The sequence below is a fragment of the Micromys minutus genome (assembly GCF_963924665.1).
Source record: "Micromys minutus genome assembly, chromosome: 25".
In the NCBI taxonomy this organism is placed as follows: Eukaryota; Metazoa; Chordata; class Mammalia; order Rodentia; family Muridae; genus Micromys; species Micromys minutus.
Window position 1 is genome coordinate 41,126,671 of NC_137960.1, and position 12,963 is coordinate 41,139,633.

Below are 12,963 nucleotides of genomic sequence, written 5' to 3' on the forward strand. Positions count from 1 at the left end.
TACGTCATCCAGGCTGGCCTTGAACTCACTGCGTACCGTGATTTCTTGGTGGCTAACCATGAGTACTGAAAATTCCAAGTCGGCAGCTTGTAGTGGCGTGCCCCCTCCTTAAAGAGTTAAGCTCAGCCCGGCCTGCCCGAAAGAAACCCCAAACCGGCGCCACATTCTTGAAGGAACTCTGTCACAGTTCAAACTGGCTTCCAGATGATCAAGGTAAGGGTGGGGACGTGAGGGCTTGGGGGCGGAGGGAAGTGGGATCAGGACCTTCTGGCCACGGAGAAGGCAGTGGACTGGAAAGGCGGTCAGTGGTTAAAGAGGTCAGAGCAGGCAAGCGCTTACCTAAGATCGCCACCGACTCACGGGCCCGGGGGTGGTCGCTGGCTCTGCTCTCGGGGATCCCTCGCCCTCTCCAGGTCCAGGTAAGTGGTGGAGCAGGCTCTCCGAGCAGGAAGTGGAAGTCGTATGCAAATCTCTCCGGAGAGGAAGCCTCTGCTCTGCAGTCTCCCCGTGGGGCAGTGAATCAACCGCTGAGAACTCACTTCATTTCTGAAAACAGAAACCTCCTGCGTTTACCAGAGAGAACCAGCAACCAATTAGGCTGCATCTTGCCTTTTACCACCCAGATAAGAAACTGTGAGGAATGCCCCGGGCTTCTGGGTTACTGCAGCGCCTGAGAAGCTGTCTCAAGGATACTGAATTGGAGTATTCAGACTGCTTATTCTCGAGTAGCTTCAAACGAAGAAACCTGGGCCTGGTAACGGGAGAGACGATGAAGCAAGAGCTTTTCCCTGAGTCTTAACTCACTAAAACAGACTTGCTGCCCGTAACTCAGGGGCAAAGGATTCACAGCCTACAGTCCTGCACAAGGCTATACACACACACACACACACTCACACCCCACCGGCTTCTCATTTCATAATATTAAGTTTATTTCTTCCTTCTCCCTTTGTTTACTCAGTACCCTACAGAAAGTATTGTACAGACCTGAATCCTGGTTACTTGCAAGGCCTTGGAGGGTGATGGAAGCCAGTCCCGGTGTGAACTCCTTCAGGCCACAGCAGAGCTCTCCACTGTGTCCTCTGACCTCCCCCTCCCCCACAGAAGGTGTTTCAGGCTGAGCCTGTCCTGTCTCCACACTCTTGCATAGGGACACCGCCCAGAATGCCCTCAATCAGGTCTGCCCAAGTATTACACTTAAAGTTGTGCCACACATTCCGAGCAAAGAGAACTTTATAATAAAGGTGGTATACACATTGTGGTGTGTTTTTACAATGAAGTGTTATTAGCTGTTAAAACAATGCGTATTTGTATTTACTTACTATCTGTGCAAATTAACACGGGGAAGTGGCTCTGAGAAAGTATTTGATAAAACATTATTTTGATAATATATATGGTCTCTCTCTCTCTCTCTCTCTCTCTCTCTCTCTCACACACACACACACACACACACACAGAGAGAGACACGGAGGGAGGGAGAGACTTGTGTGTCCGGCATCTAGGACACTGCCCATGACATGGTAGGTTATCACTGTATACCTGTTGGGTCATCAGGTCAGAAATGCTTGGAGCGGAGTCTGGTCTGCCTCAGAAATTATTATTGCATCTTAGTGGTTGGGGGATAACAACGTTCTGTGTAGAATGGCTGAAACCAGGATAATGGGGTGGGGGGGAGCAGCTATCATCATTGAAAGGAGAACGGGAAATGGAAGGCAAATGGAGGGGGAGTAGGAGAGCAGACAAATTCATTTCTCATTTCTCATAGCTGTCCTTAAATGGGCTGAGTAAAGTCTCAGAGGTGTTTCTGGAAGCCTCTACCTTTGGAACCCTTTCCACGAGGAGTCAGGACAGCCTTTTCTTTTAGTCTCCACCCAATGAGAGCTGTGTTGTAGGAGTCTGGGGGAAAAGCCTAAGGCCTGTCTGAGGTTGCTGGGCACCCCTCCTCTCTGAATCCATCCTAGCTTGGGGATACCAACTTCTTGCTCAGCCCCTGCTAAGCCCCTCCCGGAAAGCAGCCCGAAGATGTAAACTGTTTATATAGTCTCCTGCACGAGAGACCGCTGTCTGCACACGCCTGGCGAGTTTCGACTGCAAGAATGACAGAGGCCATGCCTGAGGCCTGGGATGTAAACACTTCACTTCAGCTTGTCACTGCTGTCTGGATGCTCAGTGTAGCCTCCCAGGGAGCAGCTCTTCCCTGGGGAGTTTTGCATACCTTTAACCCTTCTAGCAGACTTGAGAGGTGCTGAAACTGCCTTTCCCAGTGTGCCTTCGAGGAACGCAAGGCTCAGAGACAACCAGTAGCTTCTTGAAGGGCACAGAGATAGTTTGTGGAGCAGCCAAACTCAGAGCTGTTTTGCTTGCTTGTGGGTATCTTTCCTCCCTTGGCCGTTCAGCTCTCGACTGGTTCCTGCAAGTCTGAGTGCAGCTGAGGTGGTTTCCTTTCTTTACACAACTCTTGACAAGGCTCAAGAGAGGACGGAAGGAAGCAATAAACAGGCAAGGCCACGACTGCGTCTGTGTTTACACAGGAATAGCTGCTGTCAAAGTCCAAAGTAGCAGGACTAGTCAAGATACAGGCCAAACATCTTACTCTTAGTTAAAAAGTTTGTAAGTAAAGGATTTATGTTTGCCAAGTTTAGGGATTCCTTTGTCTTTTGTCAGGGCTTGTCTTGGTTGCTTTTCTGTTGCTGTGAGAAGATACTATCACCAAGTCAACTCAGAAAAGAAAGTGTTTAATTAGGCGATACTATTTTAGAGAGTTAACCATAGGGAGTGAAACTATTAAGAGGTGTGGCTTTGTTGGAGGAGGTGTGGCCTTGTTGGAGGAGGAGTGTCATATGTCACTGCCTCCTATGCTCAGGCTATGCCCAGTATGGAAGACACCCTCTTTCTGGCTGCCTTCAGATTAAGAGGTAAAACTTTTGGCTCTCTAGCTCCAAGTCTACTTGCATGATGCCATGCTTCCCACCATAAAAATAATATACTGAGCCTCTCTGAACCTATAAGCCAGCTCCAATTAAATGCCTTGGACATTAATCCAATTAATGTCTTTTCACAGCAATAAAACCCTAAGACAGAAGTTGGTACCAGGGACTAGGCTATTGCTGTAATAGGCCTGACCATGCTTTTGTTTGGAAGAATGTGAATTTGGGGGATCTTGGATTTGGAATGCAATGGGATGCTTTAAGTGGAACTTAAGGAGCCATCATTGTAGGAATACGGGAGACTGTGTTGCTGAGAGTTCTGCATCTTGTTCTGAAGGCAGACAGAAGACTGGCTTCCAGGAAGGTAGGACAAAGGCATTAAAACCCACACCATAATGGCACACTTCCTCTATCAGGGCAAACCTATTCCAGCAAGGCCAACTTCCTAATAGTGTCGCTCCCTGGGCCAAGTTTGTTCAAACCACCAAAGAACTGTAATCCAGAAATGGAGGACACACCTAGGAGAGAGTGAGAGTTTTTGTGCTTAGTTGGGAGTATGTGAGTCCACTTCTAGTCCATACCTTAGGGGTAGGAAGATAAGCCTCTGATTCACATTTTGAGATGAGAAGACACAGGTTTTTTATCTGGACCTGAGGTGGGAAGACATCTTTAATCTGGGCCACACCTTTTGCTGGAAGCCAATATAGACATGGAAGACAAGCTTTTTACCTGTTTTGCCTCACTTTGCTCACACATCCATTCCTTCATTGCCATTGGAACATCCTTCTTCAGAATTGTAGCATATACAGAAGAACAGCAGACATACCCGGCCTTGTGGGACTGAGCAACTACTAGATTCTTGGACTTTCCATTCACAGCTAGGCATTGTTGAATTATCTGGATGCATCCTGTGTGCGTGCACGAATGTGTGTGTGTGTGTGTGTGTGTGTGTGTGTGTGTGCTTGAGCGTGAGTGTTGGAGTTTTATTTGCTGTGAAGAAACACCATAAGCAAGGCAAGTTTCATAAAGGACAACATTTAATTGGGGATGGCTTATAGGTTCAGAGGTTTAGTCCATTATCATCATGGTGGAAGCATGGGAGAGTCCAGGTAGACATGGTACTGGAGAAGAAGCTGAGAGCTCTACATCCTGATCCAAAAATAGCAAAGAGGAATCTGTCTTCCCCAGGCAGCTGGGAAGAGGCTCTCAAAGCCACTTCCACAGTGACATACTTCCTCCAATAAGGCCATGCCTCTTAATAACGCAACTTCCCATGGCCGAGTATATTCAAATCACATTTCACTCCCTGGCATCCATAGGCTATGGAATTCTAAGAAGAAATTGAGCATCAGTGGAGTTGCTCCAATTGTGGTGAGACAGCCACTAGGCAAAAATTTCCTCAGTTCATCTACAGACAAATATTGTCCAGAAAGGGACACATTATGCAGAATAGTTGACTGATAATCTTTGCCAAGCCAGAATTATCAGCCCTTCAAAATTCTGCATTACAAAGGTCTGTTAGGCGATCCTGGGCCAGAAGGCTGAAGACTGATGTTTTGAGGAATGAGGGACTGTCCAGGGGATCAGCAGCCACTATAAATTGGCTAAATTCTGGAAACCATGTTAAGCTTCCTATGTTTATAGATACTTGGTTATTCTCAGATTTCTGATGAAGTTGAAGACTAATTTAGTTTTATAGCCTACCCAAGCTAATTAACTTTGAGGAAACACAGTAATTTAGATGGTTTTCAAATGATAATAGTTGTGCACAGCTTACATTTGAGAGAAAAGATTTTTTTTTAAGTAAACAGAAAGCATGTTATGTAGGTTAATGTCAAGGTGATACATGATTGGACAGTAGAGAGTGGGGTGGGGACAAAGGTTTTGTAAAGTAGGAGAGTAGAGGAAGGGAAGAAAATGAGGAAAGCCAGAGGAAGAGGTAGGAAGGGGAAGGAGCTGGGGAGCCAACATGGCGGCAGATGTGGATATTCTTCTCTATACACACACACATATATAGGTTGTTATATGTGTTTTGGTGTGTTCTTTGATGTGGGTGACTTTATTGAGTTTAAAGGAGGGTGTAGTGGCAGGACTCACAAAACCTGTCTCAGAGCTGGGATGTGTGTGTGCAAGGCATAGCAACAACCTGCCAAAGGAAAGTGAGTAAAAACAACATGTTGGGGTGGTTGTGGACCACCCAGATCAGAAGTAGGTGAAGCAGATCACCTGGGTCAAAGGCAGCCGCGGTCTGTGAGTACTTGGTGGTGGTGTGGAGCTGCTGAGATAAAGACGCCTCACAGGGCCATGTGGTCCTACTAGTGCCAGCATTAGTATGGGATAAAAGGTTACCCCGTTTTTTTAATATTTATCACACCATAGCACAATGCAAAATACATTTAGTCTAATTTTAAATGTCCCCGTTGTCTATTATGATATCAACATTTAAAAGTTCCAAGTCTCTTCTGAGATTCAAACAATCTCTTAACTATAATTCCCTATAAAATATAAATTAAAAAGCAGATCACATACTTCCAATATCTCATGACACAGAATATACATTACCAATCCCAATCAAAGTGAGGAAACATTGGACCAAAGCAAGATCACAAACCACCTGGGCAAACTCCAGACTCTGCATCTCCATTTCTTATGTCCAACTCCTTTCAGTTTTGATGGCTACAATGAACTTATTTCTCTTGGGCTGGTTCTACTCCCTTTAGCAGCTTTCTTAGGCAAGTATCCCACAGCTCTGGCATCTCTAACATCTTGGGGTCTCCAAGGCAACTTGAACTTCACAACTTCTTGTTTCAATGTCTGGGATCGACACACCATCTTTTGGGCTCTTCTGAAGGGCTTGGGTCACTTTTCCAGCTTTGCCCTCGGTAGCACTCTAGGCTCTGGCTGACTCCCCTCCATTGCTGCTGCTGTTCGTGGTGGCCATCCCATGGTACTGGCATGTCCACTACACTGGGATTTTCTACTGCAACTGGGCTTCATCAAGAGGTTCTGTTCATGATGCTAAGCCTCAACCTCATTCCTAGGGTGTCAACTGCACCTGAGGCTGCACCTTCACCAATGGCCTTTCCTGGCCTCTCACAGTGCCAAGTCTCAGCTGCTCTTCATGCCCCCCTCATGCCTTCAAAACTAGTACCACTTGAGTGACTCGGCATACTACCAAGTCCAACTACAGCATGAAGTACAACATTGGTTATTTCTGAAACAGAGTTTCTTTGTGGTCTCCGAAAACACTTCCCAAAAGATTTTACCTCTGTGATGCTGGTCTTTTCTTAATCATTGCTAAATTCTTAGCTCCAGCTGACCAGCATCAATTGTCCCGGTAGTCCCTTCTATTCTTGACTGTAAAGCCAGAGCCACACGGCTGAAGCTGCCAAATTTTTCTGATTGCTGGGGCTTGAACATGGCCCCTCTTGTTCTATTACATCATCATCAGCTTTCTGTTTTCCAACTCCTTCACTGCCTAAGCTTGACTTTCCTGGAATTTGCTCAGTATGGCTCTGTCTCCTGAGTTCTGAGATTAAAAGCATCTACCATCATGCCTGGAACTTGCTCTGTCCCAGGTTGGCCTTGGTCTGCTTGCATCTGTCTCCTGGAATTAAACATGTATATAACTACCATATATACTGAGCCTAAGCTTTTCACTGCTACTATACCTTAAGCTCTGAATCAAAAATCTATGTCTTTCATCCTCAATATCTGGATCACAGGTGTATCTTCCACTTCTGGATTGTAGTTCATTTGAGATTAAAAATCCAAATGAAAACTGGTGAATCATGTTTAGCCATGTAGGAGGGACAATGTGACCATTTCCTGCCCCTGTAACAGAGCCAGTGGGACTCTGCAAGTGCTGATGGTTGCTAAGTATGGAGCTTGTTTGTAATACACACACACACATAAAACTTCATGTTCCTCTATCAAGAATTATTCTCTCTGACAAGGTTAATGACTCCATGACCATCAGAGATAGCATGAGTCTGGGATGCAAGAGTGTGTTTATGTTCTTAGAAAAAATAGTAAAATCTGAGACCTTCAGGACAGACAGCTCTTTTGGCTGTAGGAAAGAACTCTGAAAACATGAGTTCAAAAATATATAATATCTCAACTATGCAAACTATAAAGATGCAACACTTTGTAGGTTATAATAGGATTGTAGAAGGGGCTTCATAGGCCTAAAAGAACAAAGGCAGCTGCACTATGAGCCAGCTTGTCAGAAAGATACAAAGGTGGGCAGATTCCTAAGTTCAAGTTGAAGATAGTGAGGTTAAGCCTTGGAGTGGTAAGAATTGTAATTTTAGGACAGAATCATACACAGCTAAGGTTATTGTCTGTGCTTACAAAGGCAAGCAGATTTCTGAGTTCATTTTCCATGATTTAAAAAAAAAATGTACTTGCTGTTTTTTTCTAAGAATTAGGAGGCTGGGGTCATGGAATGCTGATTAATGGGATAATCAAAAGGGAACCTGGAGTAAATGACTGAATTAATATATAAACAAAAGACTGGGCTTTTGATCTGTAAGAGATGAACTATCCAGAGAGTTTTTAGAATTTTTTTCAAGCAAGAGAGATCTGTCTTTAGCAGAGGGCTGTTATTGTCTGGCAGAAAACAATAACTAGTTCATAATAATGCCTAGCATGATACAACTATCTCTTGTTCAACAGCAAACAGAGAAACAATAAGCATGGCTCGGTGGGATCCTGCCCTAAGACTACCACTCCGTTAATCCCATTTAATATCCTTGAACACAGGATTTAGCTCCATTTCACTTCCTGGCGCTTCTTTATTACTTGAACCACACAATTTATATTTTTCCTTTCTAAACTTGCTATGCTTAATCAAAATGCTCTTCATGAGAGTAAACCAGAGGACAAAGTCTGTACAGTGCTTTTCTGAGACTTCCTTTGTCAATGCAATTAATCTGAATCTCTTCACCTTAGCCTCAGGCAGACTCTAAACACAAGAGCAAAAAGCAGTCATATTCTTCATCAAAACATCACAAGAACAATCTTTGGGCAACATACTAAAATTCTCTGGAACCTCTTGAGCCAGCTGACCTCTACAGTTTAAATCACCCTAAGTACCACCATCTTCTCTATTACTACTAGAATGTCCTGTTAAGCCCCACTTAATATATCCCATGCTTTCCAAAGTCCTCAAATCCACATTCCTCCAAACAAAAACATGGTTAGGCTTATACCTAACCATGACAAGACACTAGAAGACTGTGTATTGGCAGAAAGCCTGCTTCCTGGTTCATGAGTGGCCTTCTTGCTCTGTCTCATTCAGTAGAGAAGCCTGGGATGTTCTCTGGTCCCTTTTACAGGGATGCTAATCCTATCCATGAGGTCTTATTGCCACAATTTAGTTATCTTTCAAAGACCCTATTCCCTTGTACAATTATATGAAGTAGGTATAAAATTTCAGCATGAATTTGAGAGATAATTGTCATAAGAATGTAGTTTATAACACTTGGCCTACCATGTATAAAGGAAGATAACTACCCTCATGCTGTCCTCTGAGAATGGCCCTTGTTCAAAGGGTTCTGAGCAACAATCATAGGTTGCCTGAGTCTCCAGAGAGGAGTGATCACCCCTCCAGTATATCTGGACATTTACTCTAGCCTCCCAACCTTCTGTAAGTACTGACCTTGGTCCTGACACACACTGGGTGTTGGACATACAAGCAGAAACTTCTCAGCACTTACTTGGGTCTCCTTCAGATGGACAGGCAGTGGCAATGCGGCAGTTCCAACTCAGCAGCCACTAGATAACGCAGAGGCCCACGGCACACTGAGTCTCTCCTGCTCTGCTTGGCTGCTTCAGTTCAAAATGGAAGCTGGAACAGGCAGGCACATAGACTCAGCCTGACCTCTGCCATCCCCACCAAGCCCTGGTTTTCCTTGCTATCTGTCCAGGTGGCCCTTCCCTTTTGGTGACATGTCTCCTGTCCTGTTGGCACACTGGATCAGGACCTCCAGAACCTAACAGAGGTCTTGGTATCACAGACTCAAAGCAGAAAGGTGTCTCGGCCACTCTTCCTAAGAGGCCTGTATAATTTGATATGTCATATGCTGAGACTAAATTGTCAACGAGATGGTCTTAGGAGAAAAAAGTTCCTGAAGGTAGAGGTCTGTGGAGTGATATTGGTCAAGTGGTCCCTCTTTGCTTTCTCACCATGTGAGGAGACAGAGAAGGCCATTCATATCCATGAGGAAGAGGCTGTTGGCAGACATGGGATCTACCGGCACCTTATTCTTGGGTTTCCAAGCCTTCTGAACTCTGATAAAGAGGTGTCTGGGGAATCAGGCGAAGCCTCTAAAGGCTTTCTTGGTTGAGGGCGGAAGTGGTCGCTGCATGGTGCGGGCAACACCAGAAGAGTCCAGACTCGTGAGAGAGTGAGAGAGCGGCGCTCATCATGCTGTGTTGGGAGGCTCGCCTGCGCCGCGAGTACCCATACCGCAAGGCGCAAGAGGAGGCGCAGCGAGAAGGAGGAGTGAGTCAGGAGAAGGAGGAGTGAGTCAGGAGAAGGAGGAGTGAGTCAGGAGAAGGAGGAGTGAGTCAGGAGAAGGAGGAGTGAGTCAAGCGTGCTCTAGAAGAAAATCAGCTGATTCCCACGGAGTTACGCCGGGAGGCTCTAGCCTTACAGGGGTCCTTGGAGTTCGATGATGCTGGTGGTGAAGGTGTAACCAGCCATGTAGATGATGAATATCGATGGGCTGGGGCTGAGGACCCCAAGGTCATGATCACTACCTCCCGAGACCCCAGTTCTCGCCCGAAAATGTTTGCAAAGGAACTGAAGCTGGTGTTCCCAGGTGCCCAGCGCATGAACCGAGGTTGGCATAGGTTGGAGCACTAGTGCGAGCTTGCAAAGCAAATGGGGTCACCGACCTGTTGGTCGTCCATGAGCATTGACATGGGGCTCATTGTCAGCCATCTGCCCTTCGGTCCTACTGCCTACTTCACACTGTGTAACGTGGTCATGTGGCACGACATCCCTGACCTAGGAACCATGTCAGAGGCTAAGCCCCACCTCATTACTCATGGCTTTTCCTCACGGCTGGGCAAGCGGGTGTCTGGCATACTTCGCTACCTATTCCCTGTGCCAAAAGACGACAGCCACCGGGTCATCACCTTTGCAAACCAGGATGACTACATTTCATTCCGGCACCATGTCTACAAGAAGACAGACCACCGAAATGTGGAGCTGAGGTTGGGCCTCGAACTGAGCTCAAGCTGTACATGATTCCCCTGGGCACACTGGAGCAGGAGGCTACCGCCGATGTAGGGTGGCGCTGGCACCCATATACCAACACTGCCCGCAAGAGGGTCTTCCTGAGTGCTGAGTGAGTCGAGTCGCCGGCCAGTCAGGATGCAGACTTGGAATCCTGATCAGAGACTTGTCACATTGCCTAATCCTAAATGGAGGTGGAGGGGTCTGAATAAACCCTCTGTGGTCATGTCACCAGCCGCCTCTAACTGTCTTTCGGGGAGAGGACCTGTGGGCTGTGAAGTCACCGTCGGGCTGTGGTAGGGTACAGATCTCCACTGGAAAATGAATGCTTACCTTGGGACTTAGGCCCTGTGAACACTTTTTTTCCAGTGGTTTAGGGTCAGTCTTTATCACCAGCAGCAAGCTGTCACCATTCAAGTGCCAGCCTAACTTGTCAGTTCAACTCTACCGAGCAGGTGCGCCCTCCTCTGAAAGCTTCTCTGCTCAGCCTCTTTGCTCCCTGAGATGACTGAGACTTGATACTTCATGAATAAATGCCGAGGCCAATAGCTAGTGCCTATTCCACGCCTAGCTCATGACAAAAAAAGAAAGAAAGAGGTGTCTGCTGTTTATATTTTACCCAGTCTAGAATAGTCTCCTTTAGCCCACAAAAGATACATCCCAAACACCTAAATCCTGAAACTCAGCATACCAAGCCCTGCGTACATATTTATGATCATTTAATTTACAAGTTAGACATACTAAGAGGTTAACAATGGCTAATAATAAAGCAGAAGTCATAACTCTATAAAATTACCAGCATTTACTTTTGTTCTTAGATGTCATTGTTAAGTAATACAAAAACTGGTGGATGTGACGGTGGGAATGGGAAATGTCCCTCACAGGTTCCCCAGTGTCAACATTTCGTTTAGAACTTGAGATGCTGTTTGGGGAAGCTGTGGGACCTTTGGAGTGGGCTGTGTGGCTTTTGGATGTGGGCCTCTGTGGTCAGGCCTTTGAGAGTTACAACCCTTTGGGGGTTGGTTATTTCCTTTCACCATGTGGATCCCAGGGATCAAACTTGGGTCATCAGGCTTGGCAGAAAGCTCCTTTACCCACTCAGCCATCTTTCCGGCCCCTGATGCACAATTTAAAATGGAAGAATTATTTGTTCCTGGAAATTCCCTTTTTATATTTTCAGGCTATATTTGATGCACATAGCTGCAGGTAACTGAAGCTCAGACAGGGGAGATTACTGTAATTTGTTATAGATACAGGTACACATGAAGATAAGGTTCCCTCCCCTACAAAGTTCAGATTTATTCATCTCCTTCTCGTACTAAAAGGATACTGGGAACAGCAGATTTGTCAAGCTAGGCTGTTAGACCATCACCACAACACTGGGTGTCTTTTACCAAACATTTGCATACTTGAAGGGAACTATTCTACGTCAAAGATTACCTGTTCCTGGGTGGCTTCCTGTGGTTAGTTGGATCTGAAGTTTGGGGCAGTATCTCTACAGTAAGCCCTGTTAACATTTAACATTGGCTTCCTGTTAAAACCACCACTTCACTAGTAGCTAACCTGCAGGATGCATTTGGAGGGCTAAGGAGCTGCTCAGTAGTACAGTGCTTTCCTGGGTCCAGTAAGGTTCCTGTTCTATTCTACTACCAAGAACAGAATGAGAGGCTTTGGGAGATGGTATGTACTAGCCCTAAACATGTTGCCTGCCTTACACATGACTTGTTAGAGCCCCCACATGAGGTAGGTTCTAGGGAAGGATACTCTAAAATGAAATAAACAAATACATCCCAAGAGCAACTCTCCAGAAGGAACATTAGCATCGAAGGTCCCAGGTTCACAACTGGGATAATCAGACAAGGGAAGAATGTAGTGAGAATTTTGGAATTTTGGTTAAGAATGTGCTTTCATTTTAATCCCAGGTGCAGGGGTGTCCCAAGACTTTCAGAGCTTCAGACTGTCCACAGCAGCTGAGTGTGATTTGCCTTGAGCTCCAGTAGAGACGTGGTTTTTCCAGCTGCAGATAGTTTCTGGCATTGTGTGACATTTGGAATTCTGGCAACTTTTCAGAGGGTGTATAAATGCTAGGGCTCCGAGAGGTGGGGATGGTTGTGGTTTGTTTGTAGTCCGTGCTCAAAGAAGAAAGAAAAGGAAAGAAATTAGATTCAGGGATTTTTCTTAATTCCTCTCTCTCCTCTCTCCTTGTTTCTCTTATCTAGTGATTGGGGATGAACCTGGGGGAATAAAGGAGGAGAAAGAAAACCCACACCAAATGTCATGGAGCCCAACAGAGGAGAAGACATGACACGGAGAGGAGGCTTTTGTAAGATGCTTGACACTAAGAGCAGAGGGGCAGTGAGGGTCCCCAGACCGTTTGGTGTGTGACCTGTGCCAATCCTGGTGTCCACTCCTGGATTTCCCCAGTCTTCTTTAGCTGGATTCACACAATCCCTTGGTTTCTGGCTGTATTTAGTTCACATTAAAGGTTAGGATAAAGCCTGCTGTAGTGGCATATGCCTGCAACTCTAGCACCTGGGAGGTGGAGGCAAGAGGATCAGGAATGCAAGGCTAGCCTTGATTCCATGGTAAGCTCAAAGCTAGCCTGGGCTACATGAGACAGTAGCAACCCCCCACAACTAAAAATAATAAATATTACTATGGTTATTTGTGGAAACTTTAATTTTTGTACACTATTGGTGGGGAGGTATTGGTGATATAAGCTATAGGCTATAGAATACTCATTTCTAAAGTTATCGTGTGACCCAGAAATTGTGTGTGTGTGTTCGAGCGGGC

At 45.8% G+C, this 12,963-nt stretch overlaps 1 protein-coding gene and 1 pseudogene across 2 annotated transcripts in view; one reads left to right on the forward strand and one right to left on the reverse strand.

Annotated features, from left to right (window-relative positions):
- The window catches only part of TRAF3IP2 (TRAF3 interacting protein 2), a 40,128-nt gene extending 39,157 nt beyond the window's left edge, over window positions 1-971 (reverse strand). Inside the window, exon 1 of the mRNA XM_080938409.1 lies at window positions 340-971. The gene's annotated coding sequence lies outside the window, so the exon portion shown is untranslated. The remainder of the gene's footprint in view (window positions 1-339) is intronic.
- Window positions 972-9,351: 8,380 nt separating this feature from the next.
- LOC308437285 (U3 small nucleolar ribonucleoprotein IMP4-like) lies at window positions 9,352-10,286 on the forward strand (annotated as a pseudogene). The gene is made up of 2 exons: window positions 9,352-9,432; window positions 9,502-10,286. The product of its transcript is annotated as a U3 small nucleolar ribonucleoprotein IMP4-like (transcript).
- Window positions 10,287-12,963: the final 2,677 nt, after the last annotated feature.